General features: G+C 40.6%; 1 long non-coding RNA gene across 2 annotated transcripts in view; it reads right to left on the bottom strand.

The window, feature by feature from the left end:
- Positions 1 to 2,392: 2,392 nt before the first annotated feature.
- The window catches only part of LOC141800215 (uncharacterized), a 77,917-nt gene continuing 63,431 nt past the window's right edge, over positions 2,393 to 16,878 (bottom strand). For both annotated transcript variants that reach the window (XR_012599306.1, XR_012599307.1), the window contains 2 exons: positions 14,396 to 14,470; positions 2,393 to 4,133 (listed from right to left, as the gene is read on the bottom strand). This is a non-coding gene — a long non-coding RNA (uncharacterized LOC141800215). The remainder of the gene's footprint in view (positions 4,134 to 14,395; positions 14,471 to 16,878) is intronic.

The following is a 16,878-nucleotide window of genomic DNA, read 5'->3' as shown; positions in this document are numbered from 1 at the left end:
CTTGGCTCAGTGCCAGCGGCAGCGCACACCCACAGCTACTGAATGTGACTGTGTGAACACATTCAGTAGCCCAGCAACCACCTACAACATCGCGTTTATTTGTGGAAAAGATTTGAGAGTCGTGCAACTGACTTGGCATGTTAGCACAAGCTAATCACTGAGTTATCTGACACATACTTGCTCAGTGGAAAGCCAACTTGTGATGCTCTTCGTCCGAGCCGCTCTCCAAGTGCTTGAAAGCGAGTTAAAGTCCAGCCAAGCCTCACCCTCATTTAGGAAAAAGCATTGATTGTTTTTCTTTTCTGATCTGTGCTCTGTCGACTATCGTAGCCGCTTGGGATAGCTTCTTCCACTTGTTAATCAACACCCAAAGTCACTTGCACTCTAGGCTCACTGTGATTGGGTGACATAACCATGCTCATTCTCTGCCAAGATATGTCCCAATATAACTGACACATCAACATACAGGCAGAGGAGAGGGTTCGAGGCAGACACTGACACTGACACACATTTATAGGGGCCTGTAGGGTACATTTGAGCATGATTATCCCTGTAAAAGGTGCCATTTTATTTATAATGCAAAATCCTCCAGACCCTACCTTTAAGGTATTAAAGCATTACTGTTCCCTCTAACCAAAACATTCATTTGACGTGAAGAAAACACTGGGTTTAAGCCTACAATATTCTAAGACTTATAGCATGTTGTCATAAACTTTTTTTTCTTTGCTTCATCATTAAAAGACATAGAATAACCATTAGATCAATTTGTTTTTGACACATTAAACCCAGTAGGATAAAGTTATTCAAAAAATTCCATTGCTGGCACAGACAACACCTTAATTCTGCGTCCCTCACATGGAGTAAAATCCTCTCCCTTCTCTCATATCTCACAGTACTGGGCCCAAATGTTTTCATAGAAATTGTTTCCACGAGCAGTTTTCATTAAGTTGTTGAGGTAAAAGAAAACATGGTTTGAAGGGATTTTTATTTCACCTTCATCATTTAGAGCCACAATGCCTCTGGCACAATGCAGGCAGTCTCTTCTGACTATGTATTTATTCACAAGTGTGCCTGCAAACCGAGCCAAAAAACTGAAGGACAAAAATTTCAATGATGACAAGATGAAACTGAATAGAAATAAAAAAATGGAGTAAAAACAAGTGCATATAGTCAGTAAACAATAGTAAACAGAAACAAGCACCAATGAAGAGGCAAAATATACAGAAAGTAAATCTTTTTGATTGGGAACTCTTCTCTACACAGCTCTATTTACACTTCCTTTTCAGTTTACTTATGCATTGCTGCAGGCAGAACTAACTGGTAAGAGCGAGAGGTTAAATGCAATAAGAGCTGGCCTGATCTCAATCAATTTGTCCCTGTCTGTTGGCAGGTGCCCAGGCTGTGCCGTGTCCCAGTCCCCAGTGTTGGCTCCATCAGGACTCCCAGCACAGAGCTAAGCAGCAGCATCAATGTGACCATTTAGACTGTGCTCTGTGCAGATGCAGTAGGAAGGTCAGGCCATTGTGCCGCCCTCCTCCCCCTCGCCTTTCACTTCACCCTCTAGGACGCTGTCCACATCAAAGTTGGTATTGAGGCCCCTCAATCGGAAATCCTGGTTTGGCAGGGAAGCAGAGTCTTTAGGGAAAGAATGAAGGCCTTGACCCAACATGGCTGACTAAATCAGCCTCAAGACAGCCAAGAGGAAGATTAATACTTATAGGGCCTCTTTACACCTGCTGTTTAGGAGGATTTCATAACTGGACCGAGTGCGGATCCTGTTTGGCTCTAAACTACAAATGTATTTACGGTGGAAATTGTGAGAATTGCTGCAAATTAAATATTTATTCTTTAATTAAATCAGTCAGTGGTTTGTTAATTTCATGAAATCTCTCCAAGGCATGTGTCCAATCTGGTACATGCCATCCACCATGTCTACTATGGCTGCTGAGAATTTGGGTGTTATTATAATTATTATAAGTCACATTCTTGTCTTATTAACTCCACAAAGTTTTACCCTGCTTTACTTTATGAAACATCCTTAGTTTTATTCAATAAAATGTGATTACATTACAGTAATTTATTTTACTCGCACTGTGTTCTATCTTTAAAGCTGTCAAATCAACCCATCAGAAATTGGTACCAAGGTTGCATCAAGTCTTCAGATTTAAGCGATATTCCTCTCTCTGAATGTCTTTACACCTATATTATCCAGATTTCTGGATAGTCTATCCTACACTTCCAAAGCAGTGTAATGCTGCCATGCTGTGCTGTGCTGCTGATGTACTGAGGTAAGGAACATGCATTACACATGTGAAAATATGGTAATGTAGAGGAATGTTGTTTACTCCAAGTCAAGAAACAAAACAGTCTTTCGTTAGATACTATAGCTTTATTCAATTTCTTGCAGTTCAATGAAAAGAACAGTGATCACACATTTTTGGCATTCAGTTTATAGCTCTCTGGATTGAATTGTCACTTCTGGTAAGCGAAAGTTGATCAAACTGGTAGTTAGGTGTTAGAGACATATTTTGTCTCTAAACTAGACACAGCTACAGTTAACCTCCACGACACAGTCAAACATCTGAAACTGACATTAGCCTGTTAGCTGTTAAGAAAAGGATCAATCAAAATGAAGCAGTTACATGAAAGTCAAGAGACTCTACCAATGACACTCTTGTTGCAGACAGGTTACACGATCAGTTCTGCATCACAATCCTGCAAGTAGTTGAATTGGTTAAGGCACTTCAACTACTTGCAGGAATGTGATGCTCCTTATTTTGACAGGTAGATTGAATGTACAGTGAAGAAAGTGTTGTGCTTTTTGAATGTCTGACAGTCCACCACGAACATTTAGCCCTGTCTTGTTTTTTTTTTTTTCAATAAAATAAGAATAAGAATAAGGAGGTTATGTTTTTGTGAGAGTTTGTCTGTTTGTCTGTGAACAACATAACTCAAAAAGTAATTAACGAATCTTAATGAAATTTTCGGGAAATGTTCAAAATGGGATAAGCACAAAGTGATCAAATTTCGGAGGTGATCTGGATCATCGTCTGGATCCAGGATTTTTTTTTAAGGATTTGTAAACATTGTGAGATAGGGCTGTTTTTACCATATGTGTATATAACCCCACCATAAATAGTCTGATTGCTTTGCAAAAAAATACAAGACAAGGTCACCATAATTTCTCACAGATGTAAAAGTACGATCCAGATCCTGGCAATATTCTGGATACTAAGATCTGGATTATGAATATGTACTGGGTCATCAACACTGTCAGGTAACAACTTATTGTACAAACTTGCAACTAACAGCAAATTGTAGCAGACAGTCTGCTGAAAGGGAGTATAACATTAAAGTAGGACTAAAGTGTTGTGTCACAATCACAATATGCTTGGTGGGGGTCTGCGCTCTCTGTGTGCTTTTCTAGTTTTTTTTTTCTTTACTTTTGGTTGTAACTGTTCCAGAAGAAATGTGAAAAAAATGACAAAAAGATAAAGTAATTCAGTGTCAGCTGACAGGGAGAAAACTCATAGCTTAATTTATTTCATTTTTCCTCACCCCAAAACATGAAAGAAAAAAAAAAACAAAAACAAAAAAACAAACATAAAATAGGTTTCATCAGCTAAACAAAAAAATGTTTGTCTCAGGATTACATGTTTCTGGACTGGTGTAATCAAACAGATCAGAAATTTATCATACAAACGGTGTGTTGTGTTTTTTTCAGTAATAAACTCTCTAGAAAGTTCCGATGGACATAGATGTCTTGATGGTTTTATATTTTCAAGAGTGCTCTGTTCATTTATAGCTGAATTTAAAGCTCTATGTCATAATTGTGGGAAAGTATCACCAGCCACCATAAAAGGTTAAAGGTTGTCAGTGTTTAACCACGGGAGAAAGACCCTCTCTCTGAGCAGAAGGAAGAAAAAGAGAAAAGAAGAAAAGTCAGAGGAACAGGAGGGAGATGGAGACAGATTGAGGAGAAGGTACCAGATACCAGGATGTATGACTTCTTTTCCTCTCCTCTGTTTCTGCTCATGTGGAAAAGCTTTTCAAATTATGATGTGGATTGACGTGCAGCAGCTGTCCCCTCTCCTGGGTCCTGTCCGTCACCTCACCGGTCACCGCTGACAGCACTATGATGGATTAGGAATTGTCATCCAGGACGCTTGTCACTTGTTTACAAGTCGGCCATCCCTCATCTCTCACCACAGGCCTTATAATCTGGCCGACACTCCTCCAACCCCACCCCCCTGCTGCCAGACACGCTATACAAGACAACACCATACATTACAAGAGCTTTTTTTTTCCTCTTCCCCCTAACCTTTCTCTCTGCCTCTCTCCTACATCCCTGGGCTGAACACAGTCAACACATTTAATGCATTAATATATGTGTTGTGTTCGCCAATCTCCCGGGGACTGGGGCGATGTCTTCTCCTGTCAACCTCTACCCCTGAGAACTGACTGGGTTTTATACAAACATCCCAGCGGGAGAGGGAGGGAGGCTCAGATCTCACCTGCATTCTGCTGTTTGAACAATGGGGCTTTTAAATCTGGTGCCCAAAACGATAAATACTCTCTCCCCTGGAAGCACTTTTCTGAAGCTGGGAATAAAAATCTGTGTTATTCTTAACAGCTAGTGGCGAATAAACAAGTTATCCTGTGTGTGAAAATACATCTTAAAGTTGGGTTTATGTTTTTTTCATCTTCTGATCAATAAGTGTTAAATGGATTAGTTGGATATTTCATAATTAATAGATGACACTAATGTTTAGAAACAAACAAACAAAAAAATGTTAAATAAAAAAATAAAAAAAATAAAAACGAAAAAATATGCTTAATGATATCTTCAATATTTATGGGATAATTTAGTCAAATGTAGAGCACCATATAAAATCTTAAAATTTACTAATAGATACAAATGGCCCATGCCATCCATTTTAAATGATACACAAAGTTATCCACTGGCGTTTTGACAGAAACTTCTTGTTAAACTATTCTTATTGAATGGCGTCCACACACACGTCTCCTTTTTGTGTGGACTCCACCCACCCGAATCGAGAAACTTCATTTTTGTCTTCAGGTCATAAACCATAATTTTATCTGTTATCTTCTCTGTATCTCCTTTGTTCTGTTCAAGTAACCACACATACTGTTTAAGGCTAAGTAACTAGCTAGTTGGAGTCTTCTTTTTGTACTGTTGCTGCTTCCTTAATGTCTTCTGGTGCAAACCAGATGAAAGAATACAGACAGCCTTTTAACAGAGTAATTGGAATCAATCAATTAAGAGGTAAAAAAAAAAAAAAAAAAAAAAAAAAAAAACAGTAGTTTTCCTTTTCATAACTTCTTTAGTTTCAAAAGGAAAACATTTGAGTACAATCTGTCCAATGCCCATGGAAGAGAAATTCGAAGATCTCATCTTCTGCTCTGACAGCTTAAGATGTGCACTTTTTTTTAGCCAATATGTGAATATTTCAAATATATCTGATATCTAACAATAACTGGAAAAGTAAACAATGACAAAAACATGACAAAAATTAAAAACTAGTGAGAATGCATTGTTACTTTTGTCTTTCGTTCATTTCTGTTTGAGTCCATTGATTTAAATTGGGTGATTCTATCTCAGGACCATTTCCTGGAAGCTTTCAGAGCCAATGAAGTCGAGCCTGTATCCCAGAAAAAAAAAAAAAAAAAACAGGAAGGGAGCCCCGCAGAGCAGACTTTGATCTCTCTCTGCAGCATGTCTCAGTCTGTGGCCTGCTGTGGCAATGTGTGAGTTTATGCTCCCTCTGCAGGCATAGTCCAAACTGGAAGACGAGCTAACCAGCCCGTCTGTGTAGCCTGGACTCAGCTCTGCCAGCTGTGATCCTGCAGAGAGGCTGAGTGGATGCCATCTACTCTGCACCGCTGAGACCCTCCCTGTGCTCCCAGTGTGGCCCTTGAGAGAGGCCATAATCTTCTCCTATCTGCTTTAATGGTTCCCTGTGTGGATGTCGGGATGGCAGGCCTGGGAGTGGGGGTGGCATGCTGAATCCTACCACGAGCATATTGTCATTAAATTAAAAATTTCCAAACACTCCCTTGCTCGTGGCATAACTGCCGCCGTGAGAGCGATCATAATTGGCTCTGAAAACATGCATAATTGCCTTCAGCTGGCGTTCTTTTACAGTTGACATTGTTGAGGCAGCAGCGGGGCGATTGGTGAATTGAATATGCAGCTTGTTCCACAATGGCAGTCGTAATTGAAATATGGTACGTGTGAGTGGAAGATTACATTAAAGCTTCTAGATAATCACCTGACAGGGGAGTCATTGAATCGACAATCTGCCGTGGAGTTTCGGGGAGCAGGCCAGAGCGAACAGGCCAAGGAAGGGAGGGAGGAAGGGCGGTAGGAAAGAGGGGCAAGGAAGGCATCGGGCAGAATGAGAAGAAGAAAAAACAAAAAGCTCTTGGCTGGCTCACTTATTCAGAGCAGTCCTGGATTGCCAGCCTGGCATTCCTGGGCTCTTTCTATCACCACATTTATCCGGCGCGCTCCCTCCCTCCCTATTCTCTCTTAGATGCTCTCCCCTCCACTGCTTTGAGTACACCACTTCCCCTTTAAGAGCTAACAGATGGCTTCCAATTGTTGTTGCATTTCATCCTCATTTCCATTCATATTTTTTTTTCCCACAAAGGCACAGTGGTACCTTTCTGGTAAGTGTGTGCACAGACTGCATTTGATCACTTGAAACAGAGTCAAAATAAATGTTATCTGTGAAACACCCAGGTTTTCATCTCAACCTGAAAGGCTCACAAGAAGTGAGTAAATCTTACATCCAGTGACTCGACTGGCTTATTAATGGTTCAAATACTCTCAAAGTTCCTCACGCTATTTTTTTCCTGACCGTCCTTTCACTTCCTCACCCTAATAGACAGCAGTAAGGGAAGTGTTATTTCACAACACACGCACATCAGCCACATTACTGGGAAACTGCAGAAAAGAACAGAAAAGATGCTCCCATTCATCTTCTCCTCTGTGCATGCTCTAAACTATCAGAGCTGTTGTTGTTGTTGAGGTGAAAAACCTTGCAGGTGCCTCCTCTCTTTAATCTACTTCGCCCCTCACCATTATCTTATATTTGGGTATAAACACACCGACTGTGCAACCCGATAATATGCAATTAAAAACAAAGATCATTAAAAAGTTATTGGTGTCTGCCTAATTACTATAACTTTACCCCCCTTATAATGAGCGTGCATGGGTATTGATTCGAAGCAAATCTCCCTTTCCTCCTGGAAAAAGCAGGTAGTTACTTTGTGTTAAATCATTAATATAGTAATGATTTTTCCAGAACACTCTCAATTAAGAGCAGAGCAGAAAATGACCCAGGGGAGTTGAGGCTCACGCTCTTAAAAGTGTGATGTTCCAAATATATCCTGGCCTCTCTCACCGGAGAATATGGATAGGGCCGAGTCGTGTCTCTGAATCATTTAAAGAGGAGTTTGTTGATTAGGATGTGTGTAAATGTGTTTCCGTGTTACCAGTCTGCATCTTTAATGTAATACAGTAGCCTTTGTACTAATATACACCTCTGCATAAGCTTTATTCAGATACAAGGTGTTGTTTAAGTACAGTTTGACCTTCAACAGATGGAGAAGAAATTATATTAACACATGAAAAGAGATAAGTTTCACTTATATTCCAGGGACGGAAATACATATATACGACTACTACTTTCAAATTAAATGAGAATACATAAGGCACAATATTCACAAGATTAAACTATCTTTACTGCAAACATGTGGGAGAAATGTTCCAATATAAGTTTCTCTCCTTCATCACTCATACCATTGCTTTCTCGTATGGCTGTACTGCAGTTATGTGATGATGCCAACTGCAATCTGCATCGCATTTTCCATTCACTTAAGATCTAGGAGTATCAACCTGAGTCACTCACATCCTGACACAGAAACTTTGAGTATGTTTAAAGTGAAGTGACTACTCCCTCTTGTGTGCCCTATAGCACTAAATTTATGTAAAATGTAAACGAGCTAGCATCGAGCCAGCACTACATACATCTTTCCACTGACTTGACCTCCACTTAAAGAAAGATTAGGAATCTGTAGATGCATGCAGAAATGTTTTTAATTCGCTGCAGGTTTTTCAGGGTTAATGTCAGCTTGCCAACATGCTCACACTGACGGTGCTAACGTGAGGATTATCAGGAATTAATGTTAACTACAGCTATTTTCTTTTTAGTGTTAGCTTTTTATCATTAGCTATTTGTCAATAGCTAATAGAAGGTCATGGGTGATAATCAAAAAGCCTTTATTCTAAGGCCCTTTGGTCATTTACCAAACTGTTAGAAAAGTTTTTATTTTGCTGAAAAATAAAATAAAATTGTGTCAGTACAAAAAAAAAAAAAAGTTGAGAGGAAATTCATGTGATGCTCTAGCATAACATATCTGATATTAGGCCCTTCCTACATTTCCGACCTGTTCCACCCCCTGTAACCTCCGATCCACTGAAGCCCATCCCCTCTCCCTACCACCTGACACCAAGCACCGAACCTGGAAGGACCGAGCTTTTCTGTCGCTGCCTCTCTGGAATGCTTTACCACTACACGTCCGTGACTGTCCTGACCTCCACACCTTTAAACCACTACCCAAAACCCACTTTTTAAAAAATGCTATTAATGTTTGATTGTCTTTTGAATGCACGTGTTTTTCTGCTCTGCTTCTTTTCATTCATGTTTTGTTACTGTGTGTTGTTTTATATGCTGTTTAATCCATTGTAAAGCATATTTGAGTGTCTAGAAAAGCACTTTTATATATAAAATGTATTATTATTAAAATGTATTATTAGTGTACTGTTTTAAACATTGGCTTAAGAAAGGATAAGAAAGAAACCCTACCTGTTGGTTTCTTGAGACTTGATCTAAAAGAAGTGGCTAGCTTCTGGTCGAGAAAAAAAAAAGTTCAGTTTCTCTTGTGTCCAGATGAAGTAGGCTTAAATATCCCAGGAAGTGCCATTAACACCTCTGATTAATTTCTTACTGCACATATTTCTATCTTTGCAGCCTGCTGCGAAAACTGTTTTGGCCTGAATGGATCGTTTCTTCGAGCATTCTGTCTGTTTTGATTATTATGACCATGAGTTATGCATATTTACGTAAAATTAGCAGTGCAGCTGTTTTGATTTACGGGTGTATTACAGCTGGTTACCAAGAGGCCACAGAGTCAGTCAAGTCAGTTAGGTGATTCCTAATATGGCAAACACTGTTGTTTTCCAATCCTCCTTTGAAACCTAATGGATGACACCAATGACCTCGTCTAAGTTAAGTTTTTTGAAACCAAACGGTCACTGCCCTCAGCAACTCCTGGTGGAAACTGACCAAGAGGTGAAGTTGAGCTCTGACTTTCCAGCTAACAGCCACAACCCTCACCCATCAGTCACCCAGCGTGGCTTCTTACTGCATTCAGACACCAAATTTCAACCCCCCTCACAAGGCTTTTTTATAAATAGAAAAATAAACAGAGATAGAATAGAGGTAGAATTACTTTTTTAAGCAGGTTGTTAACATGTTTATTTTTGCTCTTGAGTTAGCTGTTTTAACTCAGGGCTTAATGGGGATTTATTGGTTTAAGGAGCAAGCCTCTAGTGGACACATGGGGAACTGCAGTTTTTAACACCTCAACTTTGACGCTGTTGCCCACCATTGTGATATTCCTGTGTCTGAGCCTGTGCAGAACTCAACATAAACTTGAGCTCTTTCCACAGCCTCAGAGTAAATCTGCAGGACTTTATCAGCCTCTTCGTACGGATATAGGACAGCAACAGTTGCACTCCTAGAAGTCTTGTGTCTGTTGTGGTTTTCAGGTTTGCATATGTCTACCTCTTAGTTTTTGTAATTCTAATCCTGCTACTCTGTGATCTTTAGACCTCCATCCCAACCCTCCTGAACCCTCCCCCACTCGGTTCTCCTGAAAATGTTCCAACGGTTAGATCATTTGTTCGTCCATTATCTCAACACCTGCAAGAAAATCTGCCTCAATTTTCCCCTCTGCTTCTGATCTGCCCACTCTCTCTATCCCGTCATCCTCTGTGGCCCCACTAAGGCACTGGTACGGCCCCAAGCAGCTTCTGTCTCTGTCAGGAGGCTCCTGAGTGCTGCCATCCCACCATGCATTGTGCCCATGCCAAGACTTCGTGCCAGCTCACACCCCTTTTGCTGCGAATACTTGTCGTGACCCAGCCTTTTCTTTTCTTCGTGCGCTTTTGAGGCCCCTGTGCCAAACACACACAGGGCTCAAGTGGGGATACACAAAAAACATCTCTCACTCCCTCCATCCTCTCAGTCAGACCCATAATATTCACTCAGTGAGGACCAGGAGGGCCTGGGACAAAGAGAGCTTTGGGGCAGGGCAGTGAATCGTTATAGTCTCTATAACCACAGTTTACAGACGCTTACTTTGAAATGCCTGACATTTTACTTCCTATTCCTCAGTTAAAGTCAGCGGGTACAGTGCGTCATCATTGTTTGACTTCATCACACGTTAGAGGCTGTTTTCACCCGGTATAATGTCACTGCCCAGGCAACAGGCAGCTTTTTGGCAACAATGCAGAAACGGACCATTCGTCAATGGAATGTGTGAAGTGTCAACATGACTTTGTTCAGCCCCTCAGTGCGCCATACAGAAGGTAACTTTTCAAATATGAAAAAGAATATGTTGTGTATTTCCTCACTTTATGCTTTTTTCAGCCAATGAGACACTGAAGCTCAGGGTTCCTGAGGAGCGAGGAGGGGGAGAAGGAGGAAAGAAAGGTGAGGGCAGAGTGTTTTGTTCTGACAGACAACATTTTAAGCTTTCAGTTTGTGGCGCTTTGTCTCTGCTGCAGAATGAAAAATGCTTTTGATAACAGTAGTTTGGTTAACAATAAGTGTGGTTTTGAAAATAGCACCCAAAATGTGACGGCAACAAATATTGCCTTGGTAGGATCAATTGAAAACTTTTTGCAAGAATACAAAGCATGTAAAGTAAGGTACGTGTGAAATGGCGTTTGAAGCAGAATACATTCTTCTGCAATTTGAGATACTTATTATTTCATATTCAGTTACTTTTTTATGAAAGACATCACAGATGACAGAGGAGACAGCGTTTACTCCACAGAAATAATCTCATGATGTTGATCCTTTTTTTTCTTTTTTGCAAAAGGAACAAGAACAACATCACAATCTTGACACAAGTTTTTCAGCATCTCAGAACTCAAGCTAACGTTTGTGCCACAACACGAGTGTTGAAATCCATTTAAAAGGATAAAGATGCTGGTGGTGCTACAACTTCAACTACAGCTTTAATTTAGCTAAAGAAAGACAGAACTGCATGAGTCGCTAATGCAAACACCTGAGCCGGAGGACACTTTTTTTTGCCTTCACAAAGGACAGGAGAACCACCTAACTACCATCTGTATTTTCAAGAGAGTGATAAAAGGAATGATGCTGTTTAGTAGAGTTTGGACTATACAGTTTTCCAGTGAACAGGTTCAGTGTTTGAAACATAATCAAAGGCTACACTAATGCATTACTCTTGATTTTAGGCCCCATTTACACGACAACGTGTCACCTAAAAATGCTAAAACGCAGTGAAAAAAATCTGTGTTTACACGGAAATGCTGAGGGACTGAAAACGTTGTAGTAAGTATGCCAGGCCTGTAGGTGGTGCTATAACTGTCTTGTCCAGAAGCCACTTTTGGGAGATCTCCACTGAAGTAGAGTTGAGCCGATCATCTGGTGTATTGGGGGATACTAAGTTAAAAAGTGGAGCAACAGATACTTATTTTGTTGAACGACAGTCAGCAGATACAGCTGATTGAGCAGCACAAGCGCAACGCTGTAGTCGGATTGTAACAAAGGCACTGTTGTCCTGTTGTATGCACTCGTGTGGAGCTGGGTGTGACGTCAGCATTTTCACTAAAAACGCCAACTTACTGTTTACACGGCAAGGCGGTGGCTAGGGATGGGTACCAAATTAGGTACTTTTAAAGGTACTGACCGAAATCTGTCAAAAGTACCGGGTACCGATTCACGAAAAATCAAAAGGTACCATGTTTGGATACCTAAATGCATCTTTGTGACTATGATGGAGTGGAAGAGTAGGCAATTTTCCATGCTGGACATGAACACAGCATTACAAGGTTATATAGTAAAGAAGATATTTGTCAAAATTTGTCTGGACAAAAAAAAAAAATACTATTAAACAAATTGATATTTTTTTACCAAATGAGCACAAAAAAGTATCGGAAATTGGTACCTTTGAGTATCGGTATCAATGGCCAGGTACTGGGCATTGGTACCGTATCGTTTTTTATGTGAAAGGTACCCCTCCCTAGTGGTGGCAGCATTTCAGAAAAATCCCACTCTGGGGGTTGTTTTCAAAAATGTACATGCCCTAAAACCGTTGTCGTGTAAAAGGCCCCTTAGGAACATGGTTATGCAACCAAAGACTTCATTGTGTCACTTAACTTGTCACGTGACCAGTTACTTACATATATAAATAATGTTTCCCAGCACATATAAGGCGAGACAATATATCACAATGTTAATGTTAAAAGAGCAAAAGTACAGTGATTAGCTGCAGTTTCTCAAAATGAGCCTGTCAGTCTGTTTTCCTGACTTACAGAACCACAAAGAAGTATCTTCTGGATGCTTCTTTGGAGCCATAGGAGAAAAGGTTAAGGGAAAAAATAATGTTACAGGAGATGAAGATGCAGGGAGTTAAATTATACATTTTGCTTGAGTTAATTTGTATTCTTTCAATAAATCACCAAAAAATGTCTCTTAAGTCGTGTTTTCATATTTCTAGCCCATGTGGCCAGAAAGAACTTCCTCCCTTGCTTCTACCTCTTCTTGCACAATTGCTAGAGGACTTTGCCACTTAATCTTTAATCAAAACACAGTGATGGTTCACCGTATAGTGGTTTGTAGGATTTTAATGTCTTATATTTTGATTTTAACTGTAGGTTTTGAGTCCACACCAAGTTTCGGGTAAAGGATATTCATAACTGGACCATCAACAGCAAAGCTCCTCTGTGGGCTGAGGCCTCTGATAGGAGTCAAATAGAGGTCCATGACCTGTAATGATTTTTTTGCGGTGTTCCGTGACATGAAAATGTTTGCGCACTCCTGCATTACATACTCGTGATGGTTGAAGAACAGTGTGTCACAACATGGCATTTATGTTCATGTGACATTATCAAAATGCTCATATGACAGCACACCAATTATGAATCCTGACGAGACAACGCCAGAAAAACATTTTGCACTTCTTCTCTCACTGACATGACCTTTCAGTTGGATCCAACCCCCCCTTCTTTTTTCTTTTCTATTCATAGCTCCATCCTCTCTGTGTCTCCCTCACGGTAAAGCCCATCGGATGGATGCTCTGTCGTGGAAGCTTGTGAATGTTTCCTCCACGCTGCTGTTATTTATTGCCTGTTGACAGGGCCATGAATTGTAGGCCAAAGTGAAACTCATATTGTTATCAAAAGCATAAAATTCCTATCACTTTAGGTGTCAGAGCAGAGACAAGAAAATGAAACAGGTACTCATAAAGGCAGCGGGCATCATAAATCAGCTGGAGAGGCCCCGAGCAAAGGAGGCGCTTGATTAAATAAGGGGAATTAGGTATTTTTGCAAAAGCGGGAAATAACATTGATCTATGCCCCTGTCAGTTCAAGGCTTGACACTATTGTGTATTGTTTTTTCTCTTTGTGTATTTATAGTATGTCAATCTCCTTTGACTGAATGTTATGAGCAGATGAGGCCAGACCTCCTCCCTTTAGTCCCTACGCGTGATGTTGGTGAAAAATATCAACAGGCCTATCAAAGATCTGAGTTCCTATGGAATCCCCAGCAATGTTTGCAACCATATCCTGTAGCTTTGTTTACCAGGACGTGTGTCAAATGAGGCAATATGGCTGTTCTTTTTCCTACAGCGCCATAGGCATCGAGAGGCAATTTAAGGTCAGTCAGGGGTGAGGCACTCCACTAGTTTGTACCAGAGTGTAATCAGATTTCATTGTGTTTTTACGGAAAATCACTACCAGCAAATCATTTCTGTTTTTTCTGCTGAGTATCCCATTTCTTTCTTTTTCTATTTTTTTCTTTTTTTTTAGAGAACTCCTGTTGGCTGGAAAATGCTACAAATCTTCACACTTTACTTTAAAATCTAACACAACAAACAACACTGCTTTACACTCTGTCCAAAGAAGTTAAATTATCCATCATATAACACTGTTAGTGTCACAGAAAAGATTTGTTTTGATCACTTGAACACAAATTCAATTCAAAAGGAAAAGACCTTTATAAGCGGGGATGTATGACGCACAAGTAATGATACTGTAAGTGTGCTTTACCTCTTCTGATGCTGAACGATATTAATACATGCTGCTCTGCTCATATCACACTCATCTGCTGTCCGGGTCTGCAGCCTGGAAAAAGACATAAATACAATCAGATAAAAATGAATGGATCATGATGTTGATGTATGCTGTTTATTGTGGACTCAAGAGGACTCTATTATAAACAAGTTTACACAGAGAGAGCACGACTCACTGGGCCAAAGGAGATGGTAGATGTCAGCTGGTGGTATGTGGGTAAACTGTTAGCAAATGTCCACAAACTGACTGACTGATTGACTTATTGTGTTGGAGCCTTTTTTGTAGCTCTTGTTAGTTTAGCATAACGACACGACCAGTGGTGCACACAATATATTGACCTTATCAAAATACAGCAGACTAACAGTTGAAAGGAAAGGCTGAGCCTCGCCAATAAACAATACAGATGAAATAATACACTGTGGAATTAATAAAAAAATCCAAAACACAACTTTAATGGCGCAAGACAAAATTCAGGTAGACTCGTTCATTGTAGAACAGCTGGTGAGAGCCAAACAAAGTGGCCTTCTGATTGCAAGACAAATATCTTATAAGCATCTTTTCTTTTTTTTTTAAGTTATTTTGGGGCTTTTTTATGCCTTTAATGATAGAGCAGAGGACAGTGGATAGAGTAGGAAAGGGGGCAAGAGTGGGGAGCAACATGCGGGAAACAGGCCACTGGCTGGACTCAGGGGCCATGGGCTGGATTCGGGGGCCACCCACTCGAGGGCGAACCTCATGGGGCACAACCTAAACTGCTAGGCCATCTGCGCCCCAGTAAGTATCTAAATTTAGCAAAAACTTATCGTGATTTCTTTTTTTTTTTTTTGTAACTTTCTTTTAATTGTCTAAATCATATGATCCTGTCTGTTGCAGACTATAGCCAAGCTTTCTTGTTGGTTCTTTTGCTTGTTTTACAATAACCAGGTTGGTTTGGCCTGGCCTCTTGTTGGTAATACAGGAACTAGTGACAAGTACCTCCTACAACATGGCAACTTAAAAAAAATATTAATTATTTCAGCGAGCTCTCAGTGTAGTAGCATTGTGAATAACATATACACGAAGTGTAAAAATAGGGGGGAAAACAAAGATAAGAGACAAAAAGAAACAAGAATGTTTTTACTCTTGCATGATTCTAACAGTCTTTTAGGAGCAAATCTGTGGAGTAGTCATGCATACAAAGCTTTACCACCATTTTATAGGTTTCCTTTCTGATTTTTTTTTCTTTTTGGAAGTAGCTTCAAAATATTAGGTCAGTCAATGAAATCTTGAAATATGACAGACTGTCAGTGACTTATTTCCCTAAAAGCAATTTATTTTAGAGGGGCACGTCAGCCCTGTTTTCGGGTGCTCTTCCTAAATGTATAATTTCAGTAACGTCTCTCACTATGATTTGGAGGTGTCTGCATGGCTGATGGGATCAGTGAACTGTTGAGAGTGGGGTGACGACCTTCCACCCCATCCATCAGCCAGTGATGGACATGGGAAGCCGGTCCCTGACAGGTTTGGGGGTTGACGTGGGCTGGAGGGTACAAATGGGGTTAAGGATAGGGCTGGAGAGGGATCTCAGTTATAGCAGAATGGTGGCTGAAGAACAAGGGGGGAAGTGTGGCCAGGATTGAGGTCACAGATATATGATTGAGGTATTAGATGGACCTCAGCTAGGGAGGTTAAATGTTTGTGTGTGGGACAAAGATGGATTATCTCTTTGTTTTGAATGTCTTATGTGTGTTTAGTAAGAACCCTTCTTACGTCAGATCCTTTACAGTATAGGACTTCAGCCACTGCTCTAATTTTAGTACAGTTCTCCAGCTGACATTTGTCAAAGAGCATCCCAGACCAATACAAATGATGAATCTGGTAATCAGGAGCAGTGTCACTCCATTCTCCAAAGCTTGCTGAGGTGTAATGAGTCTCTGAGGGCCTCTTGTTTCTTACTCCCACTGAAACGAGGACCATCGTCATCAATCTTCAGGGTGGCTGAAGTGAAGTTGACTTCTGTCTGAAGGTGCACTACTCTGTTGATTTCTTCTCGGGAGCTAGCCAGCGTTCCCGTCACATGCTGAGAGGGCTTGCACGCGAATGGTTGCACGCTGTGCAGACAATGAACACAAAACCTCCAACTGACACGGCCAGTATTGAGTGAAACCACGCCGTGAAGCGAGGATATGGTACACACATATACACACATGCGCACAAATGTCAGTGTGAAATGGGTTCAGTGACATTTGACCCTGCAGTCCAAACGCCTGTCAACACCATATACCAGCATTGTTTTGTGCATGACTGTGTGATCATATGCTTTCCTCTGTCTGACCTAAATGCAGTCATGTCTAGACACCTCTTTCTGTCTGCCGCTGCATTGCTTATATTGTGCAGCTCATGTCAAAAGTTTGCTTTTTTTCAGGAAGTTGAACAAGACTCCTTCCTCTCTCCTGGCAGACAGTAGCTTTATGCGTGGC

The sequence above is a fragment of the Halichoeres trimaculatus genome, unplaced genomic scaffold (assembly GCF_033239565.1).
Source record: "Halichoeres trimaculatus isolate MK-OKI-2021-1 unplaced genomic scaffold, fHalTri1.1 fHalTri1_scaffold_12, whole genome shotgun sequence".
In the NCBI taxonomy this organism is placed as follows: Eukaryota; Metazoa; Chordata; class Actinopteri; order Labriformes; family Labridae; genus Halichoeres; species Halichoeres trimaculatus.
This window is presented reverse-complemented; position numbering and strand designations above follow the sequence as displayed.